General features: G+C 41.3%; 1 pseudogene; it reads left to right on the forward strand.

The window, feature by feature from the left end:
- Positions 1 to 6,868: 6,868 nt before the first annotated feature.
- LOC147011052 (sodium-dependent proline transporter-like) overlaps positions 6,869 to 22,783 on the forward strand; it is a 124,725-nt pseudogene continuing 108,810 nt past the window's right edge.

Consider the following 22,783-nt stretch of genomic DNA (forward strand, 5'->3'; position numbering starts at 1 on the left):
ACCTCAGTGAGTCAGCTTGGCAATTACCACATTGAGTCCACTTGGCAATTTCCTCAGCTTGTCGGCTTGCCAATTTCCTCAGTGAGTCGGCTTCGCAATTTCCTCAGTGAGTCTACTTGGCAATTTCCTCAGTGAGTCCGCTTGGCAATTTCCTCAGTGAGGCCGCTTGGCAATTACCTCAGTGAGTCTGCTTGGCAATTTCTTCAGCTTGTCGGCTTGGCAATTTCCTCAGTGAGTCGGCTTGGCAATTTCCTCAGTGATTCCGCTTGGCAATTTTCTCAGTGAGTCCACTTGGCAATTTCCTCAGCTTCTCGGTTTGGCAATTTCCTCAGTGAGTCGGCTTGGCAATTTCCTCAGTGAGTCCGCTTGGCAATTTGCTCAGCTTGTCGGTTTGGCAATTTCCTCAGCTCGTCGGTTCGGCAATTGCCTCAGCTAGTCGGTTTGGCAATTTCCTCAGCTCGTCGGTTTGGCAATTTCCTCAGCTAGTCGGTTTGGCAATTGCCTCAGCTTGTCGCTTTGGCAATTTCCTCTGCTCGTCGCTTTGGCAATTTCCTCAGCTAGTCCGCTTGGCAATTTCCTCAGCTCATCCGCTTGGCAATTTCCTCAGCAAGTCCGCTTGGCAATTGCCTCTGCTTGTCGGTTTGGCAATTGCCTCAGTCAGTCTGCTTTGCATTTACCTCAGTGAGTCTGCTTGGCAATTTCCTCAGTGAGTCGGCTTGGCAATTACCTCTGTGAGTCCGCTTGGCAATTGTCTCAGCCAGTCGGTTTGGCAATTGCCTCAGCTCGTCGGTTTGGCAATTGCCTCAGTCAGTCTGCTTTGCATTTACCTCAGTGAGTCTGCTTGGCAATTTCCTCAGTGAGTCGGCTTGGCAATTACCTCTGTGAGTCCGCTTGGCAATTGGCTCAGCCAGTCGGTTTGGCAATTGCCTCAGCTCGTCGGTTTGGCAATTTCCTCAGCTGGTCCGCTTGGCAATGTCCTCAGCAAGTCCGATTGGCAATTTCCTCTGCTTGTCAGTTTGGCAATTGCCTCAGCCAGTCTGCTTCGCATTTACCTCAGTGAGTCGGCTTGGCAGTTACCTCAGTGAGTCCGCTTGGCAGTTACCTCAGTGAGTCGGCTTGGCAGTTACCTCAGCGAGTTCGCTTGGCAATTACCTCAGTGAATCCGCTTGGCAATTACCTCAGTGAGTCCGCTTGGCAATTCCCTCAGTGAGTCGGCTTGGCAATTCCCTCAGTGAGTCGGCTTGGCAATTACCTCAGTGAGTCTGCTTGGAAATTTCCTCAGTGAGTCCACTTGGCAATTTCCTCAGTGACTCGGCTTGGCAATTTCTGTCTGCTCTGATGCCGTGTGCCTCATTCCACTTTTTTTCTCCCAAATGCTATCCTTTGACCATCTTCAACTTCATTTTATTCCCCCTCCTCGCTTCAAAAAATCAGCATTATTTTTCACTCCAAAAATAAATCATAATCTCTTTTGCCTGTATTTCTTTCCAACGTTCATTGTTTATCCACTCCATTTCTCAAAAGCTTCAGATTTTATCTCAATTGAAATAATTGCTTCTTACTTTAAAAGCATTTTATAATACTTTGAAATGCTTCACTTTCCTTTTTTTCTACGTGAGAAACACCACACGTGTTCTTCTACATCAAAATATATTTCTCTTCTTTCTCATAAAGTCTATTTCTCAAACCTGTCTCACTCAAATATGCGTGGTGCATTGACCGTCCTCCCGAACCTACAGCACTATTTTCTGCCGTGCCTTCAATAAGCCCTCATTTCACCCTTTGCATGATGTGTGTTGCCATTTATTAAAATTGGGAGGCATGAGGAGTTCAGTTGTCAGAGGTTGCCTGCACACACCCTTTAACTCCTACTCCTCTTCATAACCATTAACAGTGTCAAACCCCATTCATGTCAGTTCCCTCCTCCCTCCACCCCTGTTATCTCCTGCATGCATGTGTCCTCCCAAGCTCTCTCTCTCTCTCTCTCTCTCTCTCTCTCTCTCTCTCTCTCTCTCTCTCTCTCTCTCTCTCTCTCTCTCTCTCTCTCTCTCTCTCTCTCTCTCTCTCTCTCTCTCTCTCTCTCTCTTTCTTTCTCTCTCTCTCTCTCTCTCTCTCTCTCTCTCTCTCTCTCTCTCTCTCTCTCTCTCTCTCTCTCTGTCCCCCTCTCCAGCATCTCTCCACTTCATGTCCACTCCTTTCTGCATCAACATCGACTGATCAGATGATTATAATGGCGCCAATGTTTCTCAATCAGAGGGCAGCACAAAGGGATGTCTGGTGGTCAGTTAAAAACTTTCAGCTCTATACTGTGTGTAACAGCGATGAAGCAATTTTTGGTGCATGGAGATAACTCACTTACCACTGAGGCACATATGAACCAAAAATGGTGAAATAACCGTATTTGAGGTGAATTTTGGTCAATCCTCCGTGTACCCCAAGGAAAACCTCACATCCCTCTCGGAGTCCGTGTACCCCAGTGTGAGAACCCCTCCTCAATAGGATAGGGGGAGGCTTATAGCTGTTGTTGGGTTTGTTTCTTCAATTCGTGCCCCCAATTTTAATGATGCCACAGAGTTTCTTAGACCCCTCGGAGTACTAAACCACCATTTTGAAAAAATGTGGTTTTTTTCTTGGTGCACTCCCAACACCCCCAATTTTCGAGCTGTATTGATGTCCGAGCTGTATCTGAGAGCCGGCTGGGACTTTCGGAATAAAACTTTGCAAAAATACTAGGAATACCAAATATGCGTGTTGACTGTTTTTGACCTCAACCTAATTTTTAAGGTCAAGATCCAATTATATAGGCATTTTAACATTTTCACCCTAATTCGCCAGGTTTGTCTGTAACGAAATTGCCCTCTCCAGATTGCCTTGAGCAAGGCGCATTCACATGTAATTTACATCATACCCCTCTGGGATTGAGGTAAAGGTAAAATGGCAGTCGGAAAGAAAAACAAAGATTATCATTTTTTTGTTTGTTTTGTCATCGCTAAATTTTTCCAATGTGGAATTTCAAGGACCGCTTGGCCTCCTAATGAGTTCTTGCATCATAACAGTGTTTCTGCACTGAGGTTGTGCATATGATATTTGATTAGTGTCTTTGACCTGCTTTTGTCAGAATGTGACCAAATTCACAAAAGACACCTTTTTATTCATAACTTGAATCATTTTGTTGTTATTTTCATGATGTTGAGTTTTATTGATAGATTCTAGTTGGCGGCACATTTTCTTAATTTACGCTTTCTCCCAAAATGTCCACCCTTCCCATGATGTGTTGCCATTTATTAAAATTTGGAGGCATGAGTAGCCCAGTTGTCAGAGGTTGCCTGCACACGCCCTTTAACTCCTACTCCTCTTCATAACCATTAACAGTGTCACTTGCATCGAAGGTTAAGGTCATATGATGATCCGAACAAAATATGCCATCATGGATCGTGGGCCAAGGGGAAGTCGCGGGTGATCGCTAAGGGTAAGCTGGGGGAAGTTTACCCTTGGTGATCGCTTTGTGATCGTAGATATAGAGTTGTCATTGAAATTTCCGATGATGAGGCAGAAGTGCAACGCCTGTTGCTTTCATGATGCAGACAGATTGGTGGTACCACCTCTCCTCCAATCTATTCTTACGTTTGTGGAACTGCTTTTTGTTTTTTTTTTCATATGTGGAACACGGCTGCAGATAGCATAATTTGCTTGAGGGAAAGAGGGGAAGGGGGTTACGGCTGAGCAACCTATTAAATGATGTAGATTAGTGCAATAATTTGGAAGTTGCCCAGAGTGATATAGCTTGCCGACACTGCAGAAAGGACACCATGGGATCTTTTAAGCCCACCGACTAATGCTAGCAGGTAGATTTCCCATTTTAATATTGTTATGGTTCTCGGAACCATATGCATACAAACATACAGTTGTCCCAAAGTTAGTTATGCCATTAAGTTTATGTGCAGATAGAACCCCTCCTTGTGTGTAGTGGGAAAGTAAAAGGGGCTGCGTTGCGATGTTTTTTTTAGTTAGATTAATAAATCTTTATATCCCCTCCATCACGATCCTCTGTCCACCTGCATCGCCGGAGCCTCGTTTTTCCGAGGCAGAATCTTCACATCCGCAGTTCTTTTTCGGCTTCCCCAAACGTTCCAATACAATCTTGGCTGTACCATCATCCACCTTCCTCAAACATGCGTGGAGTGGGTGGGCTTTCCCGGTGTGGCCGAAATTCCGCCCAGAAAGGGCGGACCCCATGAAAGCCCTGTCCAATCAGGGTGGACGGTGACGTCAGCTTCGCCAAGGCCCCTCCCCGCCCAGGGGGAACTATAAATTATGACATCATCCTCAGAGTAGAGTGAGAGAGTTTGATGGGTTCGTTGGCTGGTTGCAAAGAAAGAAGGTCGTGAGTTGAGTGGTTGAGTTCTTTGGAGTTCTGGAGTTCTGGAGTTCTGTGGTGGAGTCTTGAGTTCGGCAGTTGAGTTGGTCCCTTGGTTGTTGGTTGAAGAAGGAAGGTCGTGATCACGGAGTGCCTGCCCACGTCTTGCCTCGGCGGCCCATCTGTTGTGCTGGTCCGAGTACACCATACCTTGACGGGGTCTCTCGTTGGGTCCTGTCTGCTATCCCGTTCTACCTTGGACTCCACGCTCTCCACCCGGGCTCCTTCGCAGACACAGTCTCCACACGTGCGGCTGTGGGCCGAACTGCACGACCTCAGCTGGGTGCCGCACCATGGAGCACCCCTTCTCTTGGAACGTTCAGGTACCTAAAGAACTGCGACCTCAGCTCCCTCCCTCCCTGGCTGCAAAAGTCCTTTGCCATTCAACTGGGGTTTATTTTGTCCAAGTGTGTGTTTGAATGTCGGGTGCCTGTCCATTAAGTAAAAACGATGCAAGTTATTTGATCATTGTAAATCTTGCCTGTATTATTCTCGCGACAAGTCTGCTCTTTGTCCTCTTTTGTAAGTTGCTGTAAAATTCTCGCACTACATCTCTCTCTCTCTTCTATCCCCTGCATAACACCAATAAACCTGTTCCTGTATCACATGAATTTCCTCACTTGGTGTAAATAAATTATTGCAAAAATGTTCCCAGTTCGTTTTTGTCGTTTCCTTCATTGGTCCAGCATGGTTCAAATTGAAATTTCGCCGGGTCTTTATAACCGATAATCTGTTCATTCTAGCCAGTACGTCCTTGGCAGTTCCGCTCAGCTGCATCCGATCCGGAGTTGGTAGTTGGTACTCTACCGTAGTTGGTAGCGTGATCCGGTTAAGGCAAGGCGTAGCGAGGGCGTGGTTACCCGGTAGTCAAAACTGCATGGTTAATTAGGACAACTGATTTCACCTGGCATGATGACCCTATGCTGCACGGTTGAGGTATTGGCATCCACAGTCGGTTCAGCGACCCGCCGTGTCATGGAATTATCCGTGAGCGACGGCCTACAATTCTGGGAGTCTGGTGCGGGACAACGTACCACGTGGTCATTCTCGCCACCGGACCCCAGCCCACAACAGTTTGGTGTCAGGAGTGGGATACCGATCCCCCATTGAGAAATTTACGGGATTCGGATCAGGGGTGTGCTTGGCAACCCCCGTCCTCTTCCCCCCGAAATTAAGAGCAGGATTTCAAATTTTAGTTAATTATTGATACGAACCATGGCAGACCAAGACGAGCTGGTACAGGTGGGTTCTGTAATAATGTTAGAGGAATCCGTGGCTCAGGACAACATCTGTGAGGAAGACCTTTCCCTGCAGCCAAACGCAGAGGTAACATTGGGGGTGACAGCGTCAATGCTTGGGCACCCCCTCCATCAAATTTCCCCCTCAGAGGACCTGGCGATCCCTCTCGGATCCGCGCCGGATCGTGGTGGATCGGCTTCGCAAAAGCCATTTGACATGAGCCAGTTGGTGGTGATGGTGACAAAAATGAAGGGGGATTTACAAAATCAAATGGATGCGAATATGCAAGCACAGAGGAGTGAAATGCAAGCAACGAAGGGGGAAATGCAAAGCATGGGAATAAGCTTACAAAAACAAATGAATGGGAATCTACAAAACATGGAAATTCCCACAAATAGATCTGTAAGGGACATTGAAGTTGAGCGTGTGGAATGTTTTGGGACCCAGTGCAAGGGTCAGGTTAACCTCCCACAGGAACACGGGGAGACGATATTCTCCCTCGAGGCAGACCGTGACAAGGTGAGTCCGATAAGACTGTACGAGGAAGAGCGGGTGCATGGTGCGAAAGAGCACATGCCGAGCTTTGGGGGGATATAAACCCTGGGATCTTTTGGGCTAACACAAGCCCCCAATGTGATTGTCCCGGAGTGTGTGCCAGAAGGTAGGTATCTTGCAAATGAGATAACATGTGTGAGTACATGTGAGGAGATGGGACACGGACCGACCCAGACGGGAGAAGTGGGTCATGTGACGGACGGGAATGGCAAGCCTAATGGGCCGAACGGAACTATTCGGGAACCGCGCTGGCTCCGTGGGACGCCACGTGTGATATCCGTTCCATGTTTTGCGAATGGCCCAAGCGTGAACGTTTACGTGATCGGGAGTCGGCGTTAAAATGATTGGCGCTTGGTACAAGACCAGGGCGTGGATGGCTAAAATGGAGGCAAATTGGGTCGAGTGAATTTGAAAAGAATGTATCCCCATGTGAGCACGTGTATGGGTCCCGACGTGCTGCGCACCGCGTGTGTTGTTCGTGGGACGCGTGGAACGAGTCCCGATGGCGACACCGCAGGGCCTGTGTGCGTGGTAAACCTCGCGGTGCGGGCCATGTGCAAGTGACGTCAGCGAGGATCTGGCAGCATGAAGGGCAGGTGTGTAACGCACTGTGCTTCACATGGGGCATAGCCTGAAAGGGAGCAGATAATGCGATTCATGGGGCGAAGTTACAGCCTCAGGTATCAGCCAAAAAAAGGGGACGAGCGAGTTGTAAACCGCCTTCCTGGCGACACAAAGCTGGCAGAGCCTAACCACGAGTACACGAGTCCGGACAGGATGTAGTGAACATCCTAGTTGGGGGAAAAGGAGGACTAGTTCGGGGAAGGGTTAAGCATTAGATATACCGGCCTCATGGGGGCATGAGTCATCCTCCATTGGGCCCGGTAACACGAGATAGGGGAATTTAGGTTAGAATTTAGAATGAATTGGAGACATGGACAGACATGGAATGTGTAGTGGGAACGTAGCTTAGCGATAGAGTTAAATGGAACGTGCATTTGAGTAAGGGATGACAGGGAGCACGAGGTAGTTAGGGGAACGTAGCGAGTAGAGCGAAAGTATTGGTGTGAAGAAAAAAAAAGAAAAAGGAACATAATGAGTGAATGTGGGTCAGCGGGCCCGAGTGTGAATGGAGTGAATGTGGAATGCATGGTGCGAACAAATGATTTGGGGGAGGAGTGAATCCCACCCAAGGGAACATGGGGTTATTGTAATGTTAGTTAGTTGGTTAGTTAAATTTACCTAAAGGATGTCGGTTTGTTGTTGTTGGAAGAAGGCACGAAACATTTTTGTAGGGTGCAGGAGACTATTGACCGGCTGGGAGCATGCTGATGAAATATGTGTACTGAGTAGAGGGCACCCCAGGCACCGAAGTAGTCAGCCAGAGTAGGCCATGTGTCCAAGGGACCGCGTTCGTGTAATTGGCACGGGTACCCACGGAAACGCGACCCGGAGCACCAAAATGCCACGTGGGCATCGACGGGGAAGATGCCAGATAAGGGCATTCCCCACGTTCATAAGGAGTTCATAGGCTCGGAGACCCGTGGTGCCGAAGATCGAGTTAGGCAGATGGGTATACCTGCCAGTTGAGCCACGCTGCCTAGCCACAAAATTGTGCAAGAGCACGAGAGAAAATTTGTGGGCCAGGCCCAAATTAGTATCGAACACCAACACAGGCGACGGGAATCGTGGTTGCTGGAACTGATAGTTTAAAGAGACAGGTGTGTTGAAAAGCCCGGGGGATAGGTTAACGTTTAATAAATGCAAGGATAGATAGGAAACGTGTACCCCTTTGCACCATTCATCCCTTCGCTGTTCATCGGCCGCTGGACTCGCCTTGGCAGTTGCTGATATCTGTGGGAGCTATTCTGAGGCTGCATTGGGCCTCGAGACAGATTCACTTGTCTTTTCCTCAATCCTTTCTCAGGGATCTTAGGGATTGGGGATGGACAGTCAGGCCAAGTTTGACAAACAAAGATGATAAGGGGGTGAGGGACACAGGTAATTATAAAAAAATAATAATTATAATAAGAATAGATAAATAAAGAAATAAATAAGTCTAAATTTCGTTGTTTTTTTTGTTGGCTCAAACTAATGAGGGTGGGTATGGACAAGGACAGGCAGAGGCGATAGGTTGGGGGAGACCGTAAGGTTGGTCCGAGCCAGTCTTCGGACCGGCCAATGCCACCACTCTCCCTTCACAACCTCATCAGACCACGCCGAGGCCGGCCAGCTTCATTTGCTAACCTGTTGCATCGCACCTTACCTGGTCTGCATTTGTCATGCCTTTTGATGCCTTTGCCTTGACTCCAGTTGCCATACCTCTCCATGCCTTTATTTGCATTGCCATGTCATTCAACCTCACTATGTGCGCAAGGACCCCCTCTGTGAAATTGTTTTGCAAGGACTGCCCCGCAGGCAGCCGCGTTACCCGGGACTGCATTGGGTAGCCCGGATGTCTCCTTGTTGTAAAAAGGCCAGTTCAAATGGACCTGGGACTGCATTGAGCAGCCCGGAGATCTCCTTGTTACATAAAGGCCATCTCAAATGGCCTGTGAAACGGCGTGTGGCCTGCTGTGTTTTGGTGAGTTGCCTCCAGCAGCTAGGAACAAAATAAAATATATATATATATATATATATATATATATATATATATATATATATATATATATATATATATATATATATATATATATAAAATCACCGACAAACAAGGGACCATCAAGGGTCCCGAAGACGTCTGAAAATCGATTGCCTGCTGTGGCACTCAACCACGAATGTTGCCTTTATTTTGTTCTCTCCTCAAGCCACAGGTCCTAGACCATGGGAAGTGTAAATATTAGAAATGTATATAGTTCTGACCCACCTGTTGTTTGTTTAGCGCTGGCAATGCAGTTAAGCTGTCCGAATGAGTATGTTAGTTTAGTTACGCAACACACTAGGTTATTTATTTTTGGGACATGTATTTAAAATGTCGCACTCAGGGATCCTTAGGTAAAATGTACGAGGGGAAACCTACACCTGCATGCCACATGGATGTAAATGACTCTGGTCGAGTCGATCAAAAGGGAGGTTGGTAGTGTTACGGTTCTAGGAAACGTATGCATACAAACATACAGTTGTCCCAAAGTTAGTTATTCCATTATGTATATGTGCAGATAGAATCCCTCCTTGTGTGTAGTGGGAAAGCAAAAGGGGGTGCGTTGCGATGTTTTTTTAGTTAGATTACTAAATCTTTATATCCCCTCCATCACGATCCACTGTCCACCTGCGTCTCCGGAACCTCGTTTTTCCGAGGCAGAATCTTCACATCCGCAGTTCTTTTTCGGCTTCCCCAAACGTTCCAATTCAATCTTGGCTGTATCATCATCCACCTTCCTCAAACATGCGTGGAGTGGGTGGGCTTTCCCGGTGTGGCCGAAATCCCGCCCAGAAAGGGCGGACCCCATGAAGGCCTGTCCAATCAGGGAGGACGGTGACGTCAGCTTCGCCAAGGCCCATAACCACCCAGGGGGATCGATAAATTACGACACCATCCTCAGGGTAGAGTGAGAGAGTTCGGTGGGTTTGTTGGCTGGTTGCAAAGAAAGAAAGAAGGAAGGTCGTTAGTTGGGTGGTTGAGTTCTTTGGAGTTCTGGAGTTCTGTGGTGAAGTCTTGATTTTGGCGGATGAGTTGGTCCCTTGGTTGTTGGTTGAAGAAGGAAGGTCGTGATCATGGAGTGCCTGCCCACGTTCCGCCTCGGCGGCCCATCTGTTGTGCTGGTCCGAGTACACCCGAGCTTGACCGGGTCTCTCGTTGGGTCCTGTCTGTTACCCCGTTCTACCTTGGACTCAATGCTCTCCACCCGGGCTCCTTCGCAGACACGGTCTCCAAACATGCGGCTGTGCGCCGAACTGCACGACCTCTGTCGGGTGCCACAACAAGGAGCATCCCTTCTCTCGGAACGTTCAGGTACCTAAAGAACTGCAACCTCAGCTCCCTCCCTCCCTGGATGCAAAAGTCCTTTTCCATTCATCTGGGGTTTATTTTGTCCGAGTGTGTGTCTGAATGTGTGGCCCCTGTCCATTAAGTGAAAACTGTCTGAGTTATTTGATCATTGTAAATCTTGTCTGTATTATTCTCGTGAAAGTCTGCTCTGTGTTCTCTTTTGTAAGATTTTTGTTTTTTTGTATACCTTGTCGAAGCTCGGATGAGAGCTAACACACAACGTACATCAAGGGGGGCATGAGACCGGAGGGGAGGTAGTGGGAAGGACAAAATAGTGGGGAACAGAGACATTTGGAGATCTGTGGAAGGGAGAGGGATGGGACGGGGAACATGGAGAACAGAAGATGGACATAACAGGGATGTTCAGGAAGGAAAGCAGGGAATTTGAAGGAGGTGGGCTTGGGTGGATTTTTATCGGGGGAAGAAAAGATCAAGGATTTTGATGGGGGATGATAGGTGGTGGTGAACAGCTGTTTTGAAGGCCTGGAGGGAAGAATGGGAATGAATAGAGTTAGGGAATTTATTCCAAAGGTGGGAAAAAAGAAGAATGAAAGAGTGAAGGTGAGCAGTGATTCGTGATGTTGGTAGTTTTACCAGAAGGTGGTTGTTGGCGGACCTTGAGCGCCCTGCAGAAATGTGGTGGGGACAAATCACAGAGAGAGCAGGGGGGGGGCGAGGCTGGAGAGGAGATGGTAGAAGACAGAAAGACCACAGACCAACCTGCGGTGATCGAGTGAGAAGCCCAAAGACTCAGCCTCATTGCGGGAGATGCCAATGATCCGAAATGCCTTGGTTTCTACAGTGTTAAGCCGAGAAAGGTCGGAGGCAGGAGCACCAGCCCAGAGGGAAGAGCAGTACTCCATCAGGCTGCGGACAAAAGCTTTGTAAGTGGTCAGGAGCTCAGGTGGGCCGAGGAAGGACCTTGCACGACGGAGGATTCCCAGTCGGCGACTGGCTTTGGAGGCGAGGTTGGAAATGTGGCTTTCCCAGAAAGGTCATGGTTGCTGTAAAATTGTCGCACTACATCTCTCTCTTCTGTCCCCTGCATAACACACGAATAAACTTGTTCCTGTACCACATGAATTTCCTCGCTTAGTGTAAATAAGTTATTGTAGAAATGTTCCCAGTTCGTTTTTGTCCTTTCCTTCATTGGTCCAGCATGGCTCGTATCTACGTTTAGCCGGGTCTTTATCCCCGATAATCTGTTCATTCCAGCCGGTACGTCCTTGGCAGTTCCGCTTGGCTGCATCCGATCCGAAGTGGGTAGTTGGTAGTTGGTACGCCACCGTAGTTGGTAGAGTGATCCGTTTCGGGCAAGGCGTACTGAGGGTGTGGTTCCCCGGTAGTCGAAATTGCAGGATTAATTAGGTAAACTGATTACACCTGGCAGGAGGACCCTACGCTACGCGTTGAGGTATTGGCATCCACGGTCAGTTCAGTGACCCGCTGCATCATGGAATTATACGTGAGTGACTGCCTACAATTCTGGGAGTCTGGTGGGAGACGACATAACTTCCCCCACCTTGTGGTCGTTCTTGCCACCAGATCCCGGCACGTCACAATTTCAAACTGAAGGATGACACATGTATTTACTATTAATGCTTCGCCAAGCAGGCTAAACACCGAATGACATTAACTGGGCAGAAGTTCAAACCCAGGCTGGACTGCTCAGAGGGGAGTGGGCAAACCTCTCAGTTATCCTGCCAGCCTTGTGGAACTACGGTTGTGAGACTGTCCAATCCCACTCTTCCCTCAAGCACGTCAAGCAAGCAATGCACTTCCATCTCATTTTACCCCTACCTCCCATCCCTCCTCACAATCTTTTCTACCTCCAATAACCCAACCTCACCCAATACTCTTACTTACGTTTTACTGTGTTTCCTTTCCACTTCTCTCTCCTGAGTGTAAATGTAGCTTTTCATGTTTTGTAATTTTACTCTTCTGTGAGCTTCAATCTTGCATCCAAAAATGTAAAGGATGTTTGTACACAAGATAATGTGCATTGTACAAATATAATACTCTCAGATTCGCCAAACACCTCTTACCATGCAGAGATCATGGCTCATAAACATTTGTTAACAAAGCGAAGAAGGTAATCACACTCATAATACATCATGAAAGAGCAGGCTCACAAAAAAGTGAAAATTGTTTGAAAAGAAAAGGATTGCAGGTCCATTTGGTGACATGGTGTGGTGGTGAAACATGACTGAAGTGCTGACGGAAAAAGTTCCACTTCCTTGAAAGGACAGCCGCTGGTGCATAAATGATGGTTCTTAATTCACAGTGTAAATGCCAGACATATTATGAACATTATCTCAATATTACATGAGTCATACTATCTCAGCCATAAGTGGTAATATTACATATTTATTTGTCATTTCTCAATTATTTGTTTTCAATGAAGTTGCTGGTTACATCTTGCAAGGATGTGCTCTTCAGAAAATTGGAGTACTGTATGGTTTGATTGGCTACGTCTTTGGGATTCACACGGGAATCGTACTTATGTTTCACACAGACCTGCACGTGTTTGGGAATATGTTTTAACATTGCCGAGCAAATGTCTGATCTGATTGTTCTGTTAATAATTGATGCTTGTGATTCAGTCTCTTTATTTATTTGTATGGAGCCTGTGGCTGCCTGGCTGCATCATTTTCTGGGAGCATGGCTGTGCCACTGATGCAATGCTCCCTGCAAGGCCTAAGTCACATTTGGTCTACGGCGAGGTTACGGCGGCCGTACGCCCTCTGAATTGACAGAAACGTGCGGCGGCCGCAGAGTTTCTGTGGTGGCCTCAGAGTGGCCCTACGCCGTTTGGCTATCTTTTACAGGCCATAGGGGTCGCCGTGGAATTATAATGCGGAGTTATAAATTTTTTTATTTCAACGTTCGCTGTAGCAATTCGACAAGCCGAAAAAAAAAAACTGGTTAAAAAAAAAAGATGAACCCACTCGTTACCGTCCATCTGGCCGCACGTTCGCCTAAGGGGCCCCCTGCCGTCCCCCTGCGGTCGCCTTGCGGGCACCTTGAGGCTACCTTGCATCTGCCTTGAAAAGTATATGGCTGCCACAGGACCCCCTTAAGGTCACCGTGCGACATCAAATCAAAGACCGTACGGCAACCTCACGTTTTCGGTCTCCACAATTTCTAAATATGCCGTGCGGCTCCCCGAAAAATAAAAACATATGTGACTGCGACATTGTGTGACCGTGGAAATACTGCGGCCGCCGTATAATTGATAGTGGCCGGAGATTTTGGAGACCCCACGGCCACCGTGGCAAATGTGACTTACGCCTTACTAACAAGCTGGTACTCATTTTGCCGATTGAAGAAGGATGACAGGCTGAGTCAACCCGCGTGGTGTTAATTCAGACACCAAGATCTTAAGCCAGCTACCTTAACCATTAAGTCAAAACCAAGCTCTTCATTAACCAAGTCAACTTTTAAAAGCATTGCCTTTCCCATATGGAAGTCCTACCCTGAAGCATCGATGCATCTGTTCAGACTGTTGATAAATTGTCTTTTGATACCAAGAATATATATATATATATATATATATATATATATATATATATATATATATATATATATATATATATATATATATATATATATATATATATATATATTTAATTACAATTTCAAAAGCATTTCATTTTCTCATCCAAAGTTGAAAAACAGCTCCGAATTGAGATACAAATTAGCCAATGAACCAGTGTTGAAAAACAGCTCCGAATTGAGATACAAATTAGCCAATGCACCAGTGTTGAAAAACTAAGTTGCAAAAAATCTTCCATTATTTATTGAATTATTACACAGCGAAATGTAATGATCTTGCACATCAAGGAAATACTTGGTTCATTTCAACTGAACCAACCCCAAGTTAAACCTCCGCTCCCTTGCCAAACAAGAACTGTCAAATAAGAAAAGAAAAGCTGGGAGTGGCATTCTGCTGTGCCACATCATTCCTTCCACAACCCCTCCCTCCAACCAACAAAATGAAATAATTCCATCTTTTAAATGCTACATTTAAATCTGCAGTTCCTGTTTGACCATAGCTGATACATTTAAATATATTGTACCTGTTTGACCATTACATCATTTTAATAGGTGGAGATAAAGAGTTTGAATTTTAATCTCAGCAATGGCTCAACAGTTGATTTTTTTTTACACATCAACATTCATAACATAGACTTCAAATTATTTTTTTTAAATGGCATTCAAAGTGTCATTCCTGAAAAAAAAATTGAGTTCTTATACCGTTTTGACAATAAAAAAACAACCCAGAACAGCACTCGGTGGTGCGCATTCCTCCGCCACGCTGAACAGTTTACGTTTTGTATCCCACTGATTGGCTGGAAATGTATCCAGACCTGAACCAAAATCGAATTGGCTTGTTGTCACCGACACAAGTCATCCACCAAGTGCTGTCATAATCGGTCCACACATTTTTGTTCTCGAAAATCATGTTGTGCAACGTTTTTGGCCCCATCTCTGAATGGTGAGGAATCACTTGTGCATTCAAAAAAATTTATCTGATCCAGAAACGGATCTTCATCAAAATCAAAATCGAATACATTCTTCCTTGTCACACACCCAACCTGTCCAGCAAGTTTCGTCAGAATTAGTCCACAACCTTTTGAGATATACTGTTCACAGACAAACAGACAGGGGTGAAAACAAAACCTACATCCAACCATTGGTGGTGGAGGTAAAAACACAGATATGCATACAGCTTAAAAGCACAATTCCACCTCTCACCAACAAGCAATCGAGAAATAAATCATCTGTCATCGAATTTGCTGCTGTGAAGAGATATGCATAATTATATAAATGGGAATATTTCCCACACGGGGCACCTTTGTAAAACTCACGATTAGACCCACGAATCAAACCCAGGGCCTCTCACAATCAAGACGAAGCTCTGCCATTTTGGTTCGACAAGGAGAGAATCAGGATGTCAAAAAAGAAAGGTTCTTAATCGCGATCAACTTGGTAAACTTGGCAACCATACATAATATACAATTTTTTTCCCGAACAAATCAAACATTTTCAAGTTTTAGCAAACGAATTTACCACATAACAGAAATGAATATTGTGCTACAAGAGTCGCTCACCTGTTAGAGACAGGATTTAGCAGTTGCACACTACAGTGTCTGATGTTTTACGTACGTCCCTGCCCAGGCAAACGCCAAATATGGATACGAGTGCAACTGCAACACATGAGTGTATGCGGAGAGGAGTTTCGGGTAGATATCCCTAAACCTAACCCAAATGTGGAGATGAGTTCAAGTGTTAGAAAGTGGGCAGGGAAAATGCTGAATCGGTTTTTAGTGACAAAAAACAGAGGATAGCGTGAGACAAAAAGGGGAGTACGAAGCAAGTGAAAACGCACAGAACAAACAGTGCTTTCATAAAGTATTCACACCCCTCGACTTTGTCACATCTTGTAGTGTTAAAGCCTGGATTAAAAATGGATTAAATTGAAAAAAAAATGTCAGCAATCTACATAAAATCCTGCATCATGATAAAGTGAAAGCATGTTTTTATAATTTTTTGTACAGGTTAATTAAAAATGAAAAGCTGAAATGTCTTGTATCAATAAAAATATTCAAGCCCTTTGCTATGACACTCCAAATTGAGCTCACATGTGTCCCATTTGGTTTGATCATCCTTGAGATGTCTCCACAACTTGATTGCAGTCTATCTGTGGCCAATTCAAATGATTGGATATTATTTCGAAGGAAACACACCTTTCTATATGAGGTCCCAGCGTTGACAGTGCATGTCAGTGCAGAAACTCTACCATAAAGTCTGAGGGACTGTTCGCAGAACTCAGAGATAGAATTGTGAGGAGGTATAGATCTGGGGAACGGTGTTGAAAGTTCCCAGGAACACAGTGAGCAGTGAGCTCCATCATTCTGAAATGAAAAGAATGTGGAACTACCCAGACTCATCCTAGAGCTGGCCATCTAACCAAACTGAGCAACTTTGCAAGAAGGACCTTGATCAGGGAGTTGACCAAGAACCCAATGACCACTCTGACAGAAATACATAGTTCCTTGGCTGCAATGGGAGAAACTGCCAGAGGCACAACAATTTCTGCAGCACTTTACAAATCTTGGCTTTATGGGATAGTGGTCAGAGAGAACCACTCCTGAGAAAAAGGCACATGGCAGTAGGGTGACTATGCTGATTCTGGCTCACTTTCCCCCATGTTAATGAATGGGCGATTCGCAGCGATTCATTTTTTTTTTTTGCGAAAAAATAAACCCCCTTTTTATCCCAAGGTATATTTATTTGTCTCCCCTTTTAATCAAGGGGCACTTTTTTCAAATAACCAATGCAATAAGATGAAGATTTGTTCAAGTAGTAAAGTAGTAATGTGATTTGTTAAAGGTGATTCGAAAGAAATATCTGAAACATGTAAGCCGAGGGGCACTCTTTTTCAAATAACCAATGCATATTGTTTAGCTTACTCATTGAACCTATAAAGATTTGTTCATTCTCAAATTCCTTCAATAGTTTAATTTTCTTTGCACAATAATCCCCATCTAAAATATTTAAAAATAAAACATTTGAATCTTTATATTTTTTAAGATACCCCTTTTGTGTTATTACGAAATGATAAACTTCTCTTAATGCTCTTGTTTGACCACCTCCTGAGCCACATATCATTTTGAGATTATAGTAAATTGTTTTTCCATTGTTCAATTGATAACCATCAAAGTTTTCAGTCCATTCAAGGATATTTATTTTTTTTCTTTACATCCTCTAACTTACTAGTTTTTAAATTGATTCGCATAATTGTTTTATTTCCCTTTGTTTTAGTTATTTTTTGAATAAGACTTATTTGATATTTTTCACATTCATAATGTTTTCCATTTATATACCAAGACTGAGATTTTCTCCACTCTTTGGTTTGATTAATACTTGGTTTGACCATTTATATATTGTGAAAAAATGCAGCGGTAGCCCTTAAACACCCTAACCCGTCTTCCCATCGTTAAAATACAATCTATTCTTCTCTCTATAATACAATATCCATATGGAACACAATCTATTCCATGATCTAAAATAAATCTCATCATCAAAGGCTCCGAATGCCTTTTTATTTACTTCTTCACTATATATCTTATGTTTATAACTTCTTATTGTATTCATTTTCCGATTTTCTTCTTTCTTATTCATAAAACAATTATTATAATTTCTAAAAGTTATTGATTTCTTTATTACATATTTCTTTATTCCCTTTAACCTCTTATCAACCTTATCACCACACTTATAAGCATATGCCTTTGCTCTCAATCCAATAAACTCACTCATTACTTTTCCACCAAACTCATCCTTAAACTTACCAATAACCTTTTCATTCTTTTTGGAAAATAATTCACTCTTCTTACTAAAATTACTTGTATCATATACTCCAATATTTTTCTTCATATCTTTATAAACATCATCAGTTTTTATATCTAGGATAAAACTATCAGTGTCCTATAGAACAATGAAACATTTTCACCATACTCTTTCTTTAAGCCATTATACAAATAATCATACATTGATATCTTTGATAAATCAAGAACTGCTGTTCCAATATACATTGGTTTATCCATTACAATACTTTCCTTTTCCACATGAATAGCAGAAAAGTTCTCTGAAAAAACCGCTTCTCTCTTAAAACTTGGTTTATTTATCAATCTAGAAGCTTCTTTCCAAGATGTTGCAAATCTAATGTTTTGCCTGTTTCTAACATTCTCCATTGTCTTTCCAAAGACAGCATTATTCATCAATTTATAGAATTCCCCTTCAAATTTTACTTTTGTATTTGGTCTCATATCCGTATTGAATTTAATATACTTTTTCATCCAAGGACTTTGTTTAAATTTTAAAACACTATGCAGTTTAGCTCCTCTCAAACCTGCTTCAAAAACTGTTTCAAGCTTCTCTGATGCAAAACATATCCCTCTTTATCATAGAATGTTGTTACTAACTTTTCCGTTGATTTGCCATTATTATTAAAACTTTTATGATAATCACTTAACCATTCTTTCTTTGGGTTTTATTTCTCACATGCAAAAGGAAGGTCTTTATGCTTGTAATTAAGATCACTCGGGTAACTCAAATCAACTTCAAAAAAATAACCTTCTTCTTCCTCATTCAATTCCTCTTGAGAAGAAATAACAGTATTCATCAAAGCCTTTTCATAATCCTTTTCTTGCACCCACTCTCATTTACCATAAGGCAGAGATTGAGACATTGCCCATCCATACAAATTATTAGCATCAAAATACATCAAATAATTACAATCTTTTTCACTATCATAATTTGGGAGATATTTATTATTTGCTTAGCATATCTTTTTGAACATACTTGTGATATTCCACCTCTCTTGGACTTCTCAATCATCAAAAGCATATCAACATCACTGATTAAATCTATATCTTGTTCTGTCATTTTCAACATTGCACTCCAAGCTAAACCAGGAGCTGTGAAATAGTGGGCAGGATCTAATCCATAACAATTTTTTATTATTACAGTGATCTAAAAGCTTCAAACACATCAGCAAACAATAAAACATCTGTTTTTAGATACAAATCATGATATTCTCCAAGGTTCTTTATCTTAAATATTTTCCAAATTTATTGTGCGTGTTTATATTCCTTATCACTTATCTCTTTTTCATAAAAAGGTTATTATAGAAACTTTCTTTTGAAGGAAGTTGTGTTTCTTTAAATCTCAAAAATGAATCAATATAATCATCAGGATAAATTCCCTTACTTGTAAGAATTTTCTCTTGACTTTGAATTTCATTCCTTGTTTGAATTTCCTCTCTCGTTAGAATTACCTCTTTAATCAAAATTTCCTCTTTAATCAGAATTTCCTCTTTAGTTTGAATTTCATTCATTGTTTGAATTTTCTTTATAATTAGAATTTCATCCTCAGTTAGAATTTCTTCATTAATTTCCTCATTAATTAGAATTTCCTCTTTACTTTGAATTCTCTCTTTGATCTGAATTTCCTCTTTAGTTAGAATTTCCTCTTTTGGAAAGAATGAATTACGATTTGGAAAAGACCCCCTGGAGCTTAGATTTGATGCTCGGTCGGCTAGTGGTGTTCTCATGAACTTGTTCCCATAAATTCCCATAAACTTGGAATCTAGAAACTTAATACGAGTTAAAGGTTTAGTGAATATCATTTTTGAAAATGAAATATACTTTTGACTTGTGTTTGTTATGGCAGAAATATTCTGTGGTGTTTTTGAAAGTTCATTTATAAACAGATGTGTATCATAGTTGGCGCTGTTTTGAAGAAAGACTGGAATAAAAGAAGGAAATTTATAATTAAAATTACAACAGGAATGAGCGGGACCTCTATATTTACCAACAAGATGAAAATGATCCCTAACTTTAGACTCCTCAATTTCGTCCTCACAAATATGACAGATATTGTTCTTTCCAAATTCTAATTTTTCTTCTTCGGTTAATTTAATCGGTTCATTTGTTTCATCGGTTCAAACCACAAGGAATATGTTTTTGATATTTATTTGCATATAATTCTTTTGGATTAGGAGAAGCAGTATTTATCTTTTTTAGGATATATTCAAAATCAGCGTATATCACAAATGGGTGCATGATAGATTTATTATAATCTTCAAAAGAAATCTTTTCACCAGGTTTAGGCATTGTAATTACAGCTAATTTATGATTACTGCAATATTGTGAATGTTGTTCTTATCGTTCTTTTGTATGAAATGAATTAAGACATTGCTTACAAGGATATATTTTGTTTGCTGTTCTGAATACCTGAGAAGGGATTAATCTTGATAAATTATTGATGTATGTATAATGTGAATTCTTTCCAACACTAAAATATAAAAGATCAATGAGTGTTTCTTCATTTTTATAGTTTTTGAATTTTTTAATATAAGAACTTTGTTTGTATCCATTAATCCATATACATAAATAGAAAGATTTTTCTTTTTCTCAAATTTAGGAATATCTGTTCGTGGCATTGGGAATTTCAAATCTTTAATGTCCAACGTATTCTCATAATTCATAAATTGTTTTGCTCTTTCTGAATTACAATTTGGTGGATGTAGGTGAGCAAGAACAGACCAGAGAGAACATTTATTATCATTGTTCTTAATATTAACAACTGCCTTCTTTAGTTTTATTTATTTTGATAATTCAATATAAGAAGAAGCTTTAAGAGGGTTTGATTTTAGAATGTGTAGGTCTAAAAAATGATTTTTTAAATATTAAATCCACTTCCAACCACTGTATTATCAACATCCTCCTCTTGTCAAGATAGTTCTTCATAAACCCCACTATTCAAAAAATCTTGAAATGGTGTTATAAAATGAAGAACTGTTTTCATATAAGGAGTTTGTTCTTCATCTTGTCTTTTCATATTCATTTTCACTCCCCAAAAAAATTAAAAAGTTTTCATTTCTTTTAATGTCTTTCTAATAACTTTTTCAACATCAGGTTTCACGATTTCAATTGATTCAGCTATTGATGATGGACCGGGTTGTCCAAATTGAAAAATCCTTATTTTTATATGCCCTTTAAATGCCCCTCAGTTGTTTCAATACAATAGTCTCCCTTTGTTTTAAACTCATTTTTCTTGTGTTTTTGTAATTGAAGTTGATTCTTACAACTACTCTTCAAAACATCTTTTGAGCAGATATCACAATGTTTTCTTTCCAACTCAAGAGGATACATTTGATGAAATAGATTAAATGTGTTTGTTGGTTTGAAGGTGTTTTTTATAATGTTTATATTCGTGATTACAAACATCACAGTACGTTGTATTCACCATTTTTATATAATAAAACTTTGCTTAAACTAAAATTTTCTTGATGAAAATTTCATTGAATTTATAGGTGCATCTGTGCTTAAAACAATTTTATCCTCCAACTTTTTCACTTAATAAATGCAATGTTTCAAGACACAAAAGACAAGTTTCAATCAATCTCTTCATTTGTTAAAGATACTGAGAAATATGTCAAGGATATAAAATTGAACAAAGATAAATATAACAACAATTGGATAAAAACAATTATGGTGGATAAGATGAGTTCTTCAATTTCCTTCAGTGGAAGGGCTTTTAGTATACCTGGAAGAACATCAATGAAAGTATCTCTAACAAAAGTTTCTCCTCTCCTTCTGGTAATATATTCAAAACCAGAAAAAGCAATGAAACAAGAAAAAGTATCAAAAAATAAAAACCTTATGGATGAAGCTTGAGAAAGAAAAGATAAGACCATCTGTAATATGCAAGGAGAAATTTGTATTTTTTTCAACAACCATAAAGATGGAAATCCTGATGAAATAAAGGATGATAAAATATTAGGTGAAATGACGTTTCATTCAATAGTAGTTCAGGGTCATTTTAAAACTACCTTTAATATAAAAAATGTTGTAGTTGAATCTCGCAATGAAAAAAAGTATATAGATATGAACGGTGATGTTGTTTCTACGAATTAAATGTGAGTCAATATTCAACTGAAGATTTTGAAGAGTATGAGAGTGATTATGATAGTGTTAAAGATGATTCTGAAGATGAACTTTCTTTGGAGTAAAGTTTTACTTTATAAATATGCTAGACTTCCCTGATTCTCCATATGACAATTTGAGAATTTTCCTGCATGTGTTAGAGTGGGATTAAACACAGAGTCAAAAGCCTATAAACAATGTATATTCTGTGACTATCATCCAATTAATGATAATAAAAAATATAAAAAGAAAAATAATTCTTTTAGATTTACACCAAAAATGAATTACTTTACAAGATTGATTACAGAAATGAATGTAAAGTATGAGGGTGAAAACACACCTTTCCTTACAAGGGAAGAAACTGAACATATTACAGAAATGTTCAAAGGATTGTTGTTATACATTATTCACGATTGTCATTTTCAGGGAGATATCAACACAAGATATTGAATAAATAAAATAATCGATTATGTTGAAATCAAACCCGAACTTAGGATAAAATATAGAGTTTCTAAAAAAAGCCAATAATAAATTAAATAAGCTGTTTTCCAAATATATAAATGAATAATTTTTTACCCATTTGGGAAAATGACATAAAATTTAACAACCATAGAAATCTCCCAAATTCATTAAGATGTCTCATAGTTGGTTCAAGCGGATGCGGAAATACCTGCTTACTTTTGAAGATGCTCCTGACTCCCAACTTTTTAGATGATGATAATTTAATAATTTTCACAAAGTCGAGTTTTCAACCAGAGTATCAATGACTCTCACAAGGTTTTTATGCTGGTCTTCAAAAAGAAGATATAATCGGTTTATTTAAACTTCAAAAAAACCAAAATGATTATCACATTGAAGATATAATACAACTATTTTGTGAAACACAGAGATGTTAAAAGAAATCAAACTGATAACTTGTATTCTTAGTGAAAATACGGATGATATACCGTCTCCCCAAGATTTGGATAAATCAAAAAAGAACCTCGTTATCTTTGATGATTGTGTTAATGAGAAAAACAAAACGGTCATGGACAGCTATGACACAAGTGGGAGACATTCTTCTTGTAATTGTATTTATCTTCGTCAATC

Source organism: Eptatretus burgeri, chromosome 16 (genome assembly GCF_056783735.1).
Source record: "Eptatretus burgeri isolate ZD-2024b chromosome 16, Ebu_testis_v1, whole genome shotgun sequence".
NCBI classification, from domain to species: Eukaryota; Metazoa; Chordata; class Myxini; order Myxiniformes; family Myxinidae; genus Eptatretus; species Eptatretus burgeri.